This window comes from Loxodonta africana, chromosome 13 (genome assembly GCF_030014295.1).
Source record: "Loxodonta africana isolate mLoxAfr1 chromosome 13, mLoxAfr1.hap2, whole genome shotgun sequence".
Taxonomy (NCBI): domain Eukaryota; kingdom Metazoa; phylum Chordata; class Mammalia; order Proboscidea; family Elephantidae; genus Loxodonta; species Loxodonta africana.
Window position 1 is genome coordinate 73766350 of NC_087354.1, and position 16085 is coordinate 73782434.

At 41.3% G+C, this 16085-nt stretch overlaps 1 protein-coding gene across 1 annotated transcript in view; it reads left to right on the forward strand.

Annotated features, from left to right (window-relative positions):
• Positions 1-16085, forward strand: part of FHIP1A (FHF complex subunit HOOK interacting protein 1A) — a 53139-nt gene that overhangs the window by 12421 nt on the left and 24633 nt on the right. The window lies entirely within an intron of this gene.

Genomic DNA, 16085 nt, shown 5'->3' on the forward strand with positions numbered 1-16085 from the left:
GCAGCAGATTTATCCAATGTAATGCATTGTTTGATTTCTTGACTGCTGCTTCCATGGGCATTGATTGTGGATGTAATAGCTTAAAAAGATTAAAATGCTTAGTAATAAATTTAACAACAGCAAAAGCCTATTTGCTGTCTAGTGGATTCTGACAGAGTAGAACTGCCTATAGGGGTTTCAAGGCTGTAATCTTAACAGAAGCAGCCTTCCACATCTTTCTTCTGCGGAGCAATGGTGGGTTTGAACTGCCAACCTTTTTGTTAGCAGCTGAGTGCCTAACCACTGTACCACCAGGGATCCTTGACAAAAAAAAGTGTAAAATTTACAGATGGAAGACTACACAGCATTGTTGAAATAAATTAAAGAAGATCTAAGTAAATGGAAAGACATTTTATCTTCACAGATCAGAAGACTTAGTATGGCAGTACTTCCCAAACTAATCTACAGATTCAGTGTAAACTCTACCATAATCCCAGCTGGCTTCCTTGTTGAAAGTGACAAGCCGATTCAAAAATTCATATGGAAACTCAAGAGACCCAGAAGAGCAAGACAATTTTGAAAAAGAACAAAGTTGGAGGACTCAGACTTCTAGCTTCAAAACTTACTACAAAGCTGCAGTAATCAAGATAGTGTGGTACTGGTGTTAAGGATAGACATATAGACCAATGGAATAATACTGAGAGTCCAGAAATAAAGCCATGTATCTGTGGTCAGTGGATTTCCATAGGGGTGTCAAGGCCACTCAATGGGGCACAAAATAGACTTTTCAACAGATGGTGCTGGAACAACTGGGTGATCAAATGCAAAAGAATGAAGTTGGACCTCTCCCTTACACTATATACAAAAATTAACTCAAAGGGGATATTTAGCTCTAGATACAAGAGATAAAACTATAAATTGCTTAGAAGAAAACATGGGGACAAACTTTTGTGGCCTTAGATTAGGGAGAAGTTTCTAAGATTTGGTGCCAAAAACATGAGCAAAAAATGAATAACAGATACGTTGAACATCATCAAAATTAAAGACTTTCGTGTTTCAAAGGACTCCATCAAGAAATTGAGAAGACAACCCACTGCATTGGGAGAAAACATTTGTAATCATATATGTGATAAGGTACTTGTATGTCAAATAAAGAAAGAACTACACTCAATAATAAAAAGACAAGTACACTGTGCTGAGCGTCCCTGACAGCGGTTTCCAGAACTTGCTGTGGCAATAGATAGGAAGAACACCTAACTGAGACTGGGGAAAGGAGGCATTGGGCAGTAGGACTGGGTGGAAGAGCAAAAAGACTCCCTACTAAGGTGATGCTGACGTTAAGTCTTTGGGAATAAGTGGTAGTTAGCCTGTGGAGACAGCAGAAAAAGACAATCCAAGCAAAGGAACAGTGTGTGCAAGGACTTGAGATGGGACAGAGTATGAGGCTTCTGGCTAAGTACAAACATGTGGCCTGGCTTGAGCACGGAGGTGTTTTGGGACAGGCCAAGTATAGCTGTTTCTTCACGACGCCATTATGGATTTCCTTGATCCATTCTGCCTAGAAGGCAGACTAGCACTTATCCTCCTATATAAAGGATAAGAGCCTAAATTACTTAAAATCTCATGGCAAATTGATAAGAGGTTACTCCCAAGAGGGTACACTGATTTTATAACACACCTCTGGGTATCATCTCTGTTTGGTGGCTTATCTTTCCTTTGGGGAAATCAGAGATGGGAAGGACTTTTCTTTTTTGATGAACTTGCAAAAAGGTATATTAGCACACCTCCAGCATTATGGGAAACGGAACAAAGAAAGGTGTTTGCCCCAGAGCCAAGATGGGAGCTGAGACTTGGCGCAGAGGACTCTAAAGGGAGGGTTGGCCGGAGTCTCTGCAGTATCTGTTAGCTCTGTCATGAAAATAGCCAATATCGTATCTGAAAATAACCTAGGAAAGCAAAGTATATAGGCAGGTGACCTTTTATCCCCTCTCTCCCCTTTTCCTTTCAGCGAGTTGGAGGGCACGCATGTCTGGATTTTAAAAGTTAGAAATAGGAGCATATGCATTCTGTGGAAGCGTTATTCTGCATAATAGCATCATTCCAGGCATAGGCTTTCTTATAGAGTCTTGTAGGAGAACCCAGAGCCTGAATATACATTCTCTCTGGCAGCATCATGCTTTTTTATCAAAATTGCTAAAAAAAAAAAAAAAGAGGGAAAAAGGCCATTTTATGTTGTAATTATGATTTTTACTTACCATCTGTGGGAGGCAGAGCTATTATTCCAGTATTTGAAATAGAACCTGTGTTTATTGCTTCCCAGCTTTGCGTGGTGTCCCTGGCATTGTTCAGAACTCTCATTGGTTTACACTGTGAAGATGTGATGTTACAACTAGTTCTAAGGTGAGTTGGCATTTTTGTTTCCTTAAAAAAAACAAACTATATATTCTGGTTTTATTTTAGTAATGTGAGTTAAGTAGGGCTATACCTCAAAGGAAGAAAATCATTAAGGGTGTGAATTTAATTTCTGCATTGTTTCCCAAAGTTAATTTTAGTTTCACTAATAAAAGTTTTAGGAAGCCATAATATGCATTATATTATAAATATGCTCCTGAAAACAGTAAATAGAATGTTTGGGAAATGTCAGGAGTATCATGAAAGCTCTTCTGGTCCATGACTGAATGTCTCTATCCTGAAGTGCATTGTTAGGGGTCTTGTGTTATGAAAACAACTTTTCCAAATACGAAATACTGTTGGTATATAATTCCTTTGACTCCTACTATGTGCATTGTCTGACCTGTGAGTATGTTTCAAATTCAGTAAATATTTAATGAGTACTTTCCGTGTACAATTCAGAAAGGAGTAAGGTATGTAATACAAAAATAGAAAAGAATTGATATACAAGATAGAAAAGGGGGGGTCGGTCCTTCAGAAGCACAGGTGGGGAAGGTTTTCATGAAGTAGCTGGTATTCGAAGATGGGTATTGGGAGTCAGAAGGAGCCCTGGTGGTGCAGTGGTTAAGAGCTCAGCTGCTACTCAAAAGGTCGGCAGCTCAAATTCACCAGTCGCTCCTTGGAAACCCTGGGAGGCAGTTCTACTCTGTCCTGTAGGGTTGCTATGAGTCGGAATAGACTCAGTGCCAATGGGTTTGGTATTTTGGTTTTTCGGCAGTAGTTAAGCACTTGGTTTATCCTTATACAGGAGGATGAGTGCTAGAATAAAACAAAACAGTTGCCCTCGAGTCAATTCCAACTCATGACGACCCCACATATGTCAGAGTAGAGCTGTGTTCCATAGGGTTTTCGATGGCTGGTTTTTTGGAAATAGATCATCGGGCCTTTCTTCCGAGGTGCCTCTGGGTGAGCTCGGGCAGCTGGCACTTGACCATAAACCAGGACAGGTCAAATCAGAGCAGCAGTTCAGGGGACGAACACCAGGAACGGGAGGTTTCTTGAGTGTCTATTGTGTGCCTGCTTTTCCATAAATCTCCTCATTCACTGTTCTCATCGACTCCCCCAGGCAGTGTAGTAGCATTATAAATACAGGAGGTGTTCAGTAGAGGGCAGCTATTATTATTATTGAAGTTTAAAACGAGTTTTTAGACTTTCTTAGGGGGTTTAACTCAGGTGGTCAGTATTAATCTTAAAGCGTTAGCAGAGAACAAATCTGATCACAAAGAAGCTGCCTGGGTAGCCTGGGTAGAGCATTAGTTATCTGCTCTAAAAGGATTACTTAGCTCCCCCTCCAGCCTCTCCTGATATGACTGACTGCATCAGCAAGGCGTTTTCTATTGCCAAAAATGAGGCTTTGCCTTCAACGTGGGCAAAACCTAATTGCATTTAAATGTTACATTCTTTGATATTGCTTCTTAGATGGATGAAAAGCAGCCATCTTTTTCCATGTACTGGGAAGCCTGGTCTGGGTCAGAAGGTGCAAAACTTTTTAACTCTGAGTCATGAAGTCAGATTTAGCTCTGATGGGGAAAGCTTTTGCTTGCTGGCTGTTCAGTGACCTTTACAAGGTGAACTCCGATCACCTTTTGCCTGCCCATAAAGTGGTACCCGTGTGTTAAAAACTGTTCTAGAGGGGGCTTCTTTTGAGACCCAGACCTGTACTGAATGAAGGTAAGGAAATCAGTTCATGGCTGAAGTATTTGCATGCCCGTGTCTGGACTAGGCGCTTCTAGCATGGATAAGGACTAGCAGTTTCCCAGGAAAGTTCCCGAAGGCCATGTTATCACAAATGCCAAATGGAATAATAGAAAAAATGCCTGACCTGAGGTTAGAAGATAGACTTAACCACCTGTTCTAGGCTCTCTGACCCCAAGTTTCTTCTTTGTTTCTTTAATAAGAATAAAAAAAAATAATAAAAAAACCCGTTATTGTCTAGTTGATTCTGACTCATTGAGACGCTGTAGGACAGAGTAGAACTGCCCCACAGAGTTCCCAAGGAGCAGCTGGTGGAATTGAACTGCCAACCTTTTGGTTAGCAACCAAGCTCTTAACCACTGTGCTACCAGGGCTCCAAAAAATAATAATAGTTGCTATTTATTGAATACCTCCTATATTTCTAACTCTGCTGCACTGCCTGGGGGAGTTGATGAAAAGAGTGAATGAGAAGATATACGAAAAATCAGGCACACAATAGACACTCAAGACACCTCTGGTTCCTGGTCTTCTTCCCCTGAACTGCTGATCTGATTTGACCTACTCTGGTTTATGGTCAAGTGCCAGCTGCCCGCACTCACCCAGAGGCACCTCAGAAGAAATGCCTGATGATCTACTTCCAAAAAACCAGCCATCAAAAACCCTATGGAACGCAGTTCTACTCAGACACACATGGGGTCGTCATGAGTTGGAATCGACTCGGTGGCAACTGTTTTGTTTTATTCTGGTTTTGCTAACCAAAAGGTTGGTGGTTCAGACTCACTCGTTGGTTCAAACCCACCCAGCAGCTCGAGGGAGAAAGACCTTGTGATATGCTTCCATAAAGCTTACAACCAAGAAAACCCTATAGGGCAGTTCTGCTCTGTCACATGGGGTAGCTAGAAGTCAGAATTGGCTTGACAGCACCCAACAACAAGAACAAGGTTATTGGGAGGATCAGCTGTGCTGGCTGTCTGTGAAAATGTCTTGAAATGCTGCAAAGCATTACACAAATTTAAGGGAGGGGAATTTTCTAGAAAACATATCTTCAAGTAATAAAAACAACATCTTTCCTAATTTAGAATCTGTACCAAAAGCAAGGGCAATGGAAAATCTTTATTCTTCTAGTCATTTAAAGTTTGTTTTTTTTTAAGGGACGTAAGAAAATGAACTAGATTTATAATCCATCCTTGTTGTTGCTGCTGCAGTCATTCGAATGCACACCATAAACTTGTAGATCTGAAAGGCAACAGAGCAGTGAAGTTTATGTAGATTCTTTTAATGAAGTCATTTGTTAATGTGATAGATAAATAATAACTACATGTCAATTTTTGTTGCAACCCAAATGCTCTTAAATATTGACATGTCAAAGTGATAATCCATTTGTAACTGGTATGATGGGTTTTTTGTTTTTTTATGATTCTTTCATTTGGCCAAATATCAGGAGCGTAAGTTGAAATAAGGTACCTCAAAAGAGAGGCTATTTTAGTATGCAGAAAACCAAGGAGAAATTGTCTACCTCCATGGATGTGACATACGATAGGCCAAAGGCAAGTGGAAAATGCTGACAAGCACTGAAGTGACAAATCACCTCCATCCTCCTGGCACTTCCCAGTTTAGGCAAAATTTAATTGCTTACTACCCTGAATGACATTTCTGAATATCCTGGTTAGATTGTTTTTTTCAGAAGTGCTGGTCCATTGTCAGGTTTATGAAACCCTCATTGCCTGCTGTGGTCAGATAGAGGCTGCTTTGCTTGAAGAAAAGCTGTGTGTGTACCTCAGAAACATTTCCATCTTGCATGGGAGTTGGGTGTCTGTATTAGAGCAAAGAAAAAGCCAGCAGTCTAGGGGAAGACAGACGAGAGAAATATGGCCAGAACTTTTTTGAAAAACAAATGTTCTTTTTTTGAAATTCACCAACGTTGCTTTATGGATTTTTGCCCATTGGCCCATGGTTAGGGTTATTATCTTATAAACGTGAAGTGCTCTGAGTGTACTTCACTGCTTTGTTTTGTTGGTTTTTACTGTCAGTGTAGCAGTAGGCAATATGTGTGCTTTGTTAGCAGTGGGCTGTCATTGAATTGTTTCGGAAGTGATGATGTTTTGTTTTAATGAATGATATCTAGGAAAATAGACCCAGCGTTGCAGAGGGTTTGAGAAATAGTGAAAAAAGAGGAGGAAAATCTATGTAAGAGGATGGTTTTAAGTAATCTGGACCTCTAAAATCAGGCACTTTTATTAGTGTGTAATTATTTTTACTGCTCTCTGAATTTAAATAAAATCTCCAAACAAAATAAATGTAGTATAAGTGAAAATACAGTTTGATGACAAATGCCTCTATTAAATTCCTAAGTGATTTTTCTGCTGCTGACAAACACTGTGTTTTGACAGTTGGTGAGTGGGGGGCTTCCAGCCTTCATTCTGTTCCCAATCTTTGCCTGTAAGTGGTGGAAAGACAGAGGGCCAGTGTGAGGTTTTTCCGCTCTTCCCTCTGGGATGACCCTTCATCTGAAAGGCACGACAGAACCACTATTCTGAATACTATAGGGTTGTTTATTTGAACCGACTCCCCCATCCAGTTTCATAGCACCTCTCCTTCAACCCATAGAGTTGTCTCTTCACTTGATTTACTCAGAAGAAAATTCTTAGTTTCTACTGAAAGCTCATATTTGCAAAGTTGCAAATTCCAATAACTCTTTAATATAAATTCAAGCTACCCACTGGTGATATTTGATAAATAGCTGTATTAGGTTTGATCCAGTGTTTATATATATATATATATATATATATATATACCTTAAAGAGTAGAAATCTATGTGTATCAACTTAAATAATGAAATATACTTGGTGTGAGCTGTAAGCAGTCATGGAATTCCTGCGGTATGTAAAAGCATTGAAGCAGTTTATTTCTTAAATAATGAATGATGAAAATAAGGCTACAATAAATCCTGTATAATCTGGATTTCCCTAGGCCTCCCCAGCCTAAGTACAGAAGAGTTCACATCAGCAACCACCAGACAGGTCTCTCTGGCTCTCAACCCAGCTGCCTCATGAAAGACCTTGGCCCCTGCAGAGTGTTAACTGTCATTTCCGGGGGTCCCCACTTTTCTGGGCCACATGAGGAGCCTTATACGTATTCATGAACACCTCTGTCTCCCGTTACCTCACCACGGCAGCACCTACCACGGTCTCCTCTCTGCTCTGGCCCCTTTGCTGGCACCGCCTGCTTCTGTCCCCGCTGTGCAGCGCGGCCCCTCCTGAGAACGCAGGTGCTGAGGTGCCTGTGGGCCAGCACTTCTCTCCCCAGCATCATCTTGTTGTGTCTGTTTTTCCTGATTTTTTAAAAGTATCCTAAATATACGCATAATGAAACATTTGGCATTGCACAGCCTTCATATGTGCAGTTCAGTAGCACTCATTTTGTTCAACAAGGTGCTCAGCCACCACCCTTATCTGTGCCCCAATTTTTCCGTCACCCTTAACAGAAGCTCAGTGTTTCCTAAGCGTTAGTCTTCCTTTCCCCCTCGCTCCCACCCCTGGTAACCATGAGTCATCTCACCCTCTAAACTCTTGCCTATCCTAGGTATTTCATATAAGCAGTGGGATCATACAGTATTTGTTCTTTGTGACTGGCTTATTTCACTCAGCATGATGTTTTTGAGGTTCATCCATGTTATAGCATGCATCAGAACATGTCTCTCTCGCAGGGATCCCCATGGAAAAGATCTCCTTTACTTGCTGCCCACACATCCGTTTCTCCTTCAAGAGGGCTCAAACACAAGCCCCTGAAGCTCGCCCAAGAGTTGGAGCAGATCTGCTCCCATTTCCTTACTGCCCTCCATCTTTCCTATTTCTTCTTGTAACCTTTGACTTTCGTGAAACTCAACTTAGGAAAATCCCATCACATCAGACATGCAAGGGTATGTCTGTATCTTAGCGGTAACAGTTTAGGCTTAAGGTGTGTGTATATGCCTAGGGTATGGGGAGAGGGGAATAAGACCCCTTTATGTCCCTGGGTAGAGCAAGCTGTTAAGCACTCACCTACTAACCAATAGGTTGGCAGTTTGAACCCACACAGAGGCTCCTTGGAAGAAAGGCCTAGCAATCTGCTTCTGAAAGGTCACAGCCTCTACAAACTCTACAGAGCACAGCTCTACTCTACACATATAGGGCCGCCCTGAGTTGGAATCGGCTTTGACAACAACTGGAAACAAACAAACGAAAACCTAGCTATACTAGATATTCAGAGTATTGGAGCAGGTTTTTTCTGGGTGAGCAATGATTTGATTTTTTTGAGAACTAAAGGTTAAGCGACAAGTTTATCATTTCACACCTGGTGTCTTAGTTACCTAGTGCTGCTATAACAGAAATGCCACAAGTGGATGGCTTTAACAAACAGAACTTTATTCTTTCACAGTCTAGTAGGCTACGAGCTCGAATTCAGGGTGCCAGCTCCAGGGGGAGGCTTTCTGTCTCTGTCAGCTCTGGAAAAAGGTCCTTGTCATGAATCTTCCCCTGGTCTAAGAGCTTCTTCTTGCAGGAATCCCAAATCCAAAGGACTGGCTCTGCTTCCGGCACTGCTTTCTTGTGGTATGTGTCTCTCTACTCACTTCTTTTATATCTCAAAAGAGATTGGCTTAAGACACAATGGAATCTTGTAGTAGAGTCCCACCTCATTAACATAACTGCCACTAATCCCACCTCATTAGCGTCATAGAGGTAGGATTTACAACACATAGGAAAATCACATCCGATGATAAAATGGTAGGCAGTCACATGATACTGGGAATCAGGGACTAGCCAAGTTGAGACACGTATTTTGGGGGGACACAATTCAATCCATAGCACCTGGGAAGCGTTTTTAAAATAAAAACCGTGAATGTAAAGTAACAGGAAGAGAATTCAATCTTTTTCCCCTTGACTCAGGCTGTTGCAGTGGATCAGTCATTAATGAAAACATAGGTTTTCCTCATTTGGATCAATGGGAGGTGTGGGAGACAGCTGAAGGTTTACAGGCCTCAAGACGTACTCTGAAAGTGCTCTGTATCTTTTTACCTGAATCCTTAGTCATAGCTTGTTTTCTCTTTCTTTTAATGATATTTTATTGAGTTTCTGGTGAAAGTTTACACAGCAAGTTAGATTCCCAATTGACAATTTTCACATAAATTATTCAGTGACATTAGTTACATTTACCACAATGTGTCAACATTCTTTTTAATTGTGTTCTGTTTGTTTCATTTCCAGTACTCTAGTTTCCCTGCCCCTTTATCTTCTCATCTTTCCTTTTGAGTAATTGTTGACCTTTTGGTCCCATACTCATGGTTTTTAAGTAAAGCACCAGTCTTACGGGTAATATCTTTTCATTTGTGTGCCACTCTGCTATTTTGCTAAAAGGTTATCTCAGGGAACAGGCTTGGTTCTAGGTTTAAAAAGTGTCTCAGGGCGATAGTCTCAGGGAGTCTGTTCTCTACTGTCCTAGTTTGTCTGGCTTTTTTTTTTTTTTTTTTTTAAAGAAATTGAGTTCTGCTCCATATTTTTCTCCCATTTTATCCAGGACCATCTATTGTGACCCCACTCAGAATGGTCAGTGGTGGTAGCCAAGAACTGTCTATAGTTCTTCTGGTCTCAGGGTAGATGAGGTCGTGGCTTGTGTAGATTGTTTCTTCTCTGAGCTTTTGGTTACCTTCTTATTGTTTTACTCCTGGAGAGGAAAGACCTGTAGTTGTGTCTTACATAGTTGTTCACAAGCTTTTAAGGCCCCAGATGCTACTCACTACATGAGAATGCAAAACATGAGTTTTGTGAACTATACCATTGACTGAGTTGTCCCATGGAACTATGGTCCTACATAGCTTCTTTTCCTCTGACGTGCCTCTGTCTCCAAAGCTGAACACAGAATCAAACATGTTCCTGTTCACTGAAGGTTGTAGTTCATGTCAGGGCACACATGCTCTCCTGGCTATGCGACCTTCACTCCATTTGCTGCATTGTGGTTTAAGTAAACAGTATGGTCCTTCTCCCTGTTAAGAAATAGTCATGTAAACACACTTTTTCTGTCCGTGAAGCCTACTGATGTGCTCCAGGTGCATCAGAAATGATTGCCCAGATTTTCTTGGCTCCGGGTTCGGAATGATACTGAGATGCTTTTGATCATCAGCCAAAAGCGTTTTGTGTGAAGTGGGGCCCAGTACTTATTGGTCAGTCCTTAGTCACCATGTTTTCTCATGATGACGCAAGAGAATATGAGAAGTGGCCTTTTCATGCCAACCATGGTCATTCAGTGCCCACTCTGAGCCAGAGTTCCTGCGGTTATAAAACAGACTGCTGAAGGAGGCTCCTTGCCTTGGTAGCACATTCTGTTGCGGAGGCAGACGCTGACATAATTGTGACACAAGGTAACAGTGCTTTAATAGAAGGCCGTGAGCATAGTGGTAGAGGGAGAGATTAGCTCTGTCTTGGAATGGGGGGCAGGAAATCTTCTTAGAGAAGGCAGCACTGAAGCTGGACTTTTCAGGATGACAAGGCATGTGTCAGACATTGCAGAGGAAGGTTACAGTGGGTGCAAAGGCACGGAGGCAAAGAGCAATAGCAGGCAGTTTAAGAGATGAGTGTATTCGTGAAGGTTAAATTGTGAAGGCCCTTAAATGCTCTGCTAAGGGGTTGTTCTGTCAGAAGAAAGAGGCCCCTGACAAGTTTTAAGTCAGGGAACGGAACCTGGTGTCTGGGTGGGATGGATGAGTGGGGAAGGGGCGGCCAGCTCTGATTGCTCTTTAGGAGGGGCAGACAGGAAGAGGACGTTGCAGAGACTGATGCAAGCTCTTTTTGTTGTTCCAGGTATCTGATCCCCTGCAACCACATGATGCTGAGTCAGAGGTGGGCTGTGAAGGAGAGAGATTGTTACTCTGTTTCTGCAGCCAAGCTGCTCGCCCTGACCCCGGTCTGCTGCTCTAGCGGGATCACTCTGACACTGGGGAACCAAGAGAGGGATTATATTCTCTGGTCAAAGTGTACACATGATAGCTCAGGTAGGAACTTGCTAGCAACCATCTTTAAACAAAAGGATACCTAATTTTTCTCTTTGGGCTATTTGTCTCTTTGCTAGGGACAATTTAGTGAGCCCCATCTCTTTCGTGAATGACTAATTGGGGGTCATTTTCTGCTTCATCAAGAGCTAAGGACACTTTGCAATCAAGTTCATTGAAGCACATAGCCAGTGCTCCCAGATCTTTCTTTTAAGTTGTCTTTCTAGAAGCATCCTCAGAATCCCAAATGAAAACATGTGCTAGCATTTCTTCTAAAACAAAATGAGAGGAGTGGCACGAAATGGCTATAGCTAAGATAAAATTAGCCCTTCCTTATTTTAATTTCCAAAATGACCTATTTGTGAATGGCTGGGCTGTCAATAATATATCATTATAAAACTTGAAGTTTGTGAAATGGCAACAGTACCCGATTCATTCAGTTGACCTAATGAGGGAACTTTCTTAAATACTCTAATGGAGTTCTAGAACTTGTGTGCTATCTGCCAGCTATAATTTACCTCGTAGAAGTAAAATTTAAATGGCCACCTTTATCTTCCTTCCTATACACATCTGTCAGTTTGTCGTACTGTAGGGGCTTGCATGTTGCTGTGATGCTGGAAGCTTTGCCACCAGAATTCAAACACCAGCAGGGTCACCCATGGCGGACAGGTTTAAGTTGAGCTTCAGACTAAGACAGACTAGGAAGAAGGACCTGGCAGTCTACTTCTGAAAAGGATTAGACAGTGAAAACCTTATGAATAGCAGCAGAACTTTGTCTGATATAGTGCTGGAAGATGAGCCCCCCAGGTTGGAAGGCACTCAACAGATGACTGGGGAAGAGCTGCCTCCTCATAGTAGAGTCGACCTTAATGACGTGGATAGAGTCAAGCTTTTGGGACCTTCATTTGCTGATGTGGCATGACGCAAAATGAGAAGAAACAGCTGCAAACATCCATTAATAATCAGAACGTGGAATGTACAAAGTGTGAATCTAGGAAAATTGGAAATTGTCAGAAATGAAATGGAACGCATAAACATTGATACCTAGGCATCGGTGAGCTGAAATGAACTGGTATTGGCCACTTTGAATCGGACAAACATATGGTCTACTATGTCGGGAATGACAATTTGAAGAAGAATGGCATTGCATTCATTCTCAGAAGGAACATTTCAAGATCAATCCTGAAGTACAACACTGTCAGTGATAGGATAATATCCATATGCCTACAAGGAATACCAGTTAATTACAACTGTTATTCAAATTTACACACCAACCACTAAGGCCAAAGAAGAAGAAATTAAAGATTTTTACCAACTCCTGCAATCTGAAATTGATAAAACATGCAATCAGGATGCATTGGTAATTACTGGAGATTGGAATGTGGAAGTCTGAAACAAGAAGGCTCAATTGCTGGAAAATATGGCCTTGGTGATAGAAACGATGTCAGAGATTGCATGATAGAATTTTGCAAGACCAACAACTTCATTGCAAATACCTTTTTTCAGCAACACAAATGACGACTATACATGTGGCCCTCACCAGATGGAATACACAGGAATCAAATTGACTACATCTGTGGAAGGAGACAAGGGAAAAGTTCAATATCATCAGTCAGAACAAGGCCAGGGGCTGACTACGGAACAGCCCATCAAATGATCACGTGCAAGTTGAAGTTGAAGAAAATAAAACAAATCCACGAGAGCCAAAGTATGACCCTGAGTATATCCTACTTTAATTTAGAGACGATCTCAAGAATAGATTTGATGCGTTGAGCAGTAATAACTGAAGACCAGACGAGCTGTGGGATGACATCAAGGCCATCGTACATGAAGAAAACAAGAGGTCATTAGAAAGACAGGAAAGAAAGAAAAGACCAAAATGGATGTCAGAAAAGACTCTGGAATTTGCTCTTGAATGTCAAATAGCTAAAGCAAACAGAAGAAATGATGAAGTAAAAGAGTTGAATAGAAGATTTCAAAGGACAGCTTGAGAAGACAAAGTAAAAACATTATAATGACAGGTACAAAGACCTGGAGTCAGAAAACCAAAAGGGAAGAACATGCTTTGCATTTCTCAAGCTGAAAGAATTGAAGAAAAAATTTAAGCCTCCAGTTGCAATCGAGGAATTCTAAGGGGAAAATATTAAACAGGAAGCATCAAAAGAAGATGGAAAGAATACACAGTCACTATACCAAAAAGAATTGGTTGATGCTCAACCATTTCAGGAGGTAGCATAGGATCAGGAACCGATGGTACTGAAAGAAGTCCAAAGCTGCACTGACGGTATTGGTGAAAAACAAGGCTCCAGGAATTGACGCAATACCAGTTGAGATGTTTCAACAAACAGATGCAGCACTAGAAGTGCTCACTTGTCTATGCCAAGAAATTTGGAAGACAGCTACCTGGCCAGCTGACAGGAAGAGATCCGTATTTATGCCTATTCCCGAGAAAGGTGATCCAACCAAATGCGGAAATTATCGAACAATATCTTCAATGGCACACACAAGCAAAATTTTGCTGAAGATCATTCAAAAACGGCTGCAGCAGTATATCAACAGGGAACTGCCAGAAATTCAAGCTGAGTTCAGAAGAGGATGTGAAACCAGGGATATCATTGCTGATGTCAGATGGATCCTGGCTGAAAGCAGAGAATACCAGAAGGATGTTTACCTGTGTTTTATTGACTATGCAAAGGCATTCAACTGTGTGGATCATAACGAATTATGGATAACATTGTGAAGAATGGGAATTTCAGAACACTTAATTGTGCTCATGAAGAACCTGTACGTAGATCAAGAGGCAGTTGTTGGAACAGAATAGGGGGATACTTCGTGGTTTAAGGTCAGGAAAGGTGTGCGTCAGAGTTGTATCCTTTCATTATACTTATTCAATCTGTATGCTGAGCAAATAATCCAAGAACCTGGACTGTATTAAAAAGAAGGGACGTCAGGATTGGGGGAAAACTCATTAACAACTTGCAACATGCAGATGGTACAACCTCGCTTGCTGAAAGTGAAGAGGACTTGAAGTACTTACTGATGAAGGTCAAAGACCACAGGCTTCAGTATGGATTACACCTCAACTTAAAGAAAACAAAAATCCTCACAACTGGATCAGTAAGCAGCATCATAATAAACGGAGAAAAAATTGAAGTTGTCAAGGATTTAATTTTACTTGGATCCACAATCAACACCCATGGAAGCAGCAGTCAAGAAATCAAACAATGCTTTGCATTGGGCAAATCTGCTGCAAAAAACCTCTTTAAAGTGTTAAAAAGCAAAGCTGTCACCTTGAATATTAAAGTGTGTCTGACCCAAGCCATGGTGTTTTCAATTGCCTCATATGCATGAGAAAGCTGGACAGTAAATAAGGAAGACCAAAGAGGAATTGATGCCTTTGAATTATGGTTTTGGTGAAGAATATTGAATATACCATGGACTGTCAAAAGAACAAACATATCTGTCTTGGAAGAAACACAACTAGAATGTTTCTTGGAAGCGAGGATGGCAAGACTGTGTCTCACATTCTTTGGAGGTGTTACCAGAAGGGAAAAGTCCCTGGAGGAGGATATCATGCTTGGTAGAGGGTCAGCGAAAAAGAGGAAGACCTTCAATGAAACGAGTTGATACAGTGACTGCAAAAATGGGCTGAAGCCTAACAACGATTGTGAAGATGGCGCAGGATCAGGCAGTGTTTCGTTCTGTTGTGTGTGTGGTTGCTATGAGTCGAAATCTATTGGAGGGCACCTGTCAGCAATGACAACATCAACCTTGGCTCTCTGGCAGCGAACCATAGCTTTTGGTGTATCTTTGGTGGTAAAAGGAAACCCTGGTGGCATACAGCTTAAGAGCCTACAGCTGCTAACCAAAAGGTTGGCAGTTTGAATCTACCAGGTGCTCCTTGGAAACTCTACAGGGCAGTTCTACTCTGTCCTATAGGGTCGCTATGAGTCAAAATTGACTTGACAGCAACAGGTTTGGGTTTTTGGTTTTGGTGGTAAAATGGCTGATCAGTTCAGGAAGATATTTCTTTCCTGTGACCACTAGGAAGTGGTCAGTCCTGGTGTGTGGACTCAGGTGTTTCCAATCTCTATTCAAATATCCTCCAATGTCTTTCAGTCCATCCAGAGTACTATAGTCCTCTTACATAAAATATATTTAAGAGCTGGCTACTTGACTGAGAAAATTATCAGCATATTTAGTACAAGAATTTTCTTAGAAATTAAGGTTTTCTTATTGATTCTTGGTCTTTGTATAAAGATACAATGTATACATGGAAATTAATGATTTTATGTGGCAGTATAACAAACTGTTGTATTTTCCTGTTAGGTAAGCTAGTGTTGATAGCTTATATTTTCCCATCCAATAGTTACTTTCTAAAAAAATATTTGAAAATTAATGTCTTTTTTGTTTACTATTAAAAAATTTGTTTCAAGAATGATTGTGTGGTTTTGAGCTTGCCTCAGGATTCAGAATTCAAGTGAAGTCTAGGATTCTTGTGTGTCTGCAACTTGCCAAGTGCTTCCCTATGTTACCACATTTAATCTGTTGAAGAAGGTAGTGGCCATTTTACAAACAAGCAAACTCAGAGAGCAAAATGAACTTGTTCAAGGTTATATAGCTAGAAAGTTCTTTGATTCCAAATTATATGTTCTTTCTTTTCTGCTGCCTCTGGGGTTGCCTTAAACCAAACCCATTGCTGTTGAGTGGATTCTGAATCATAGTGGACCTATAGGACAAGGTAGAACTGTCCCGTAGGGTTTCCAAGGCCATAAATCTTTCCGGAAACAGACTGCCACATCTTTCTCCCACAGAGCAGCTGGTAGATATGCACCACCAACCCTTCAGTTAGCAGCTGAATGCTTAACCATTGTGCCACCAGGGCTCTCGGGGCTGCTTACAGAGGACGGATACCCCTGATGAATGGATGGGTAGATAG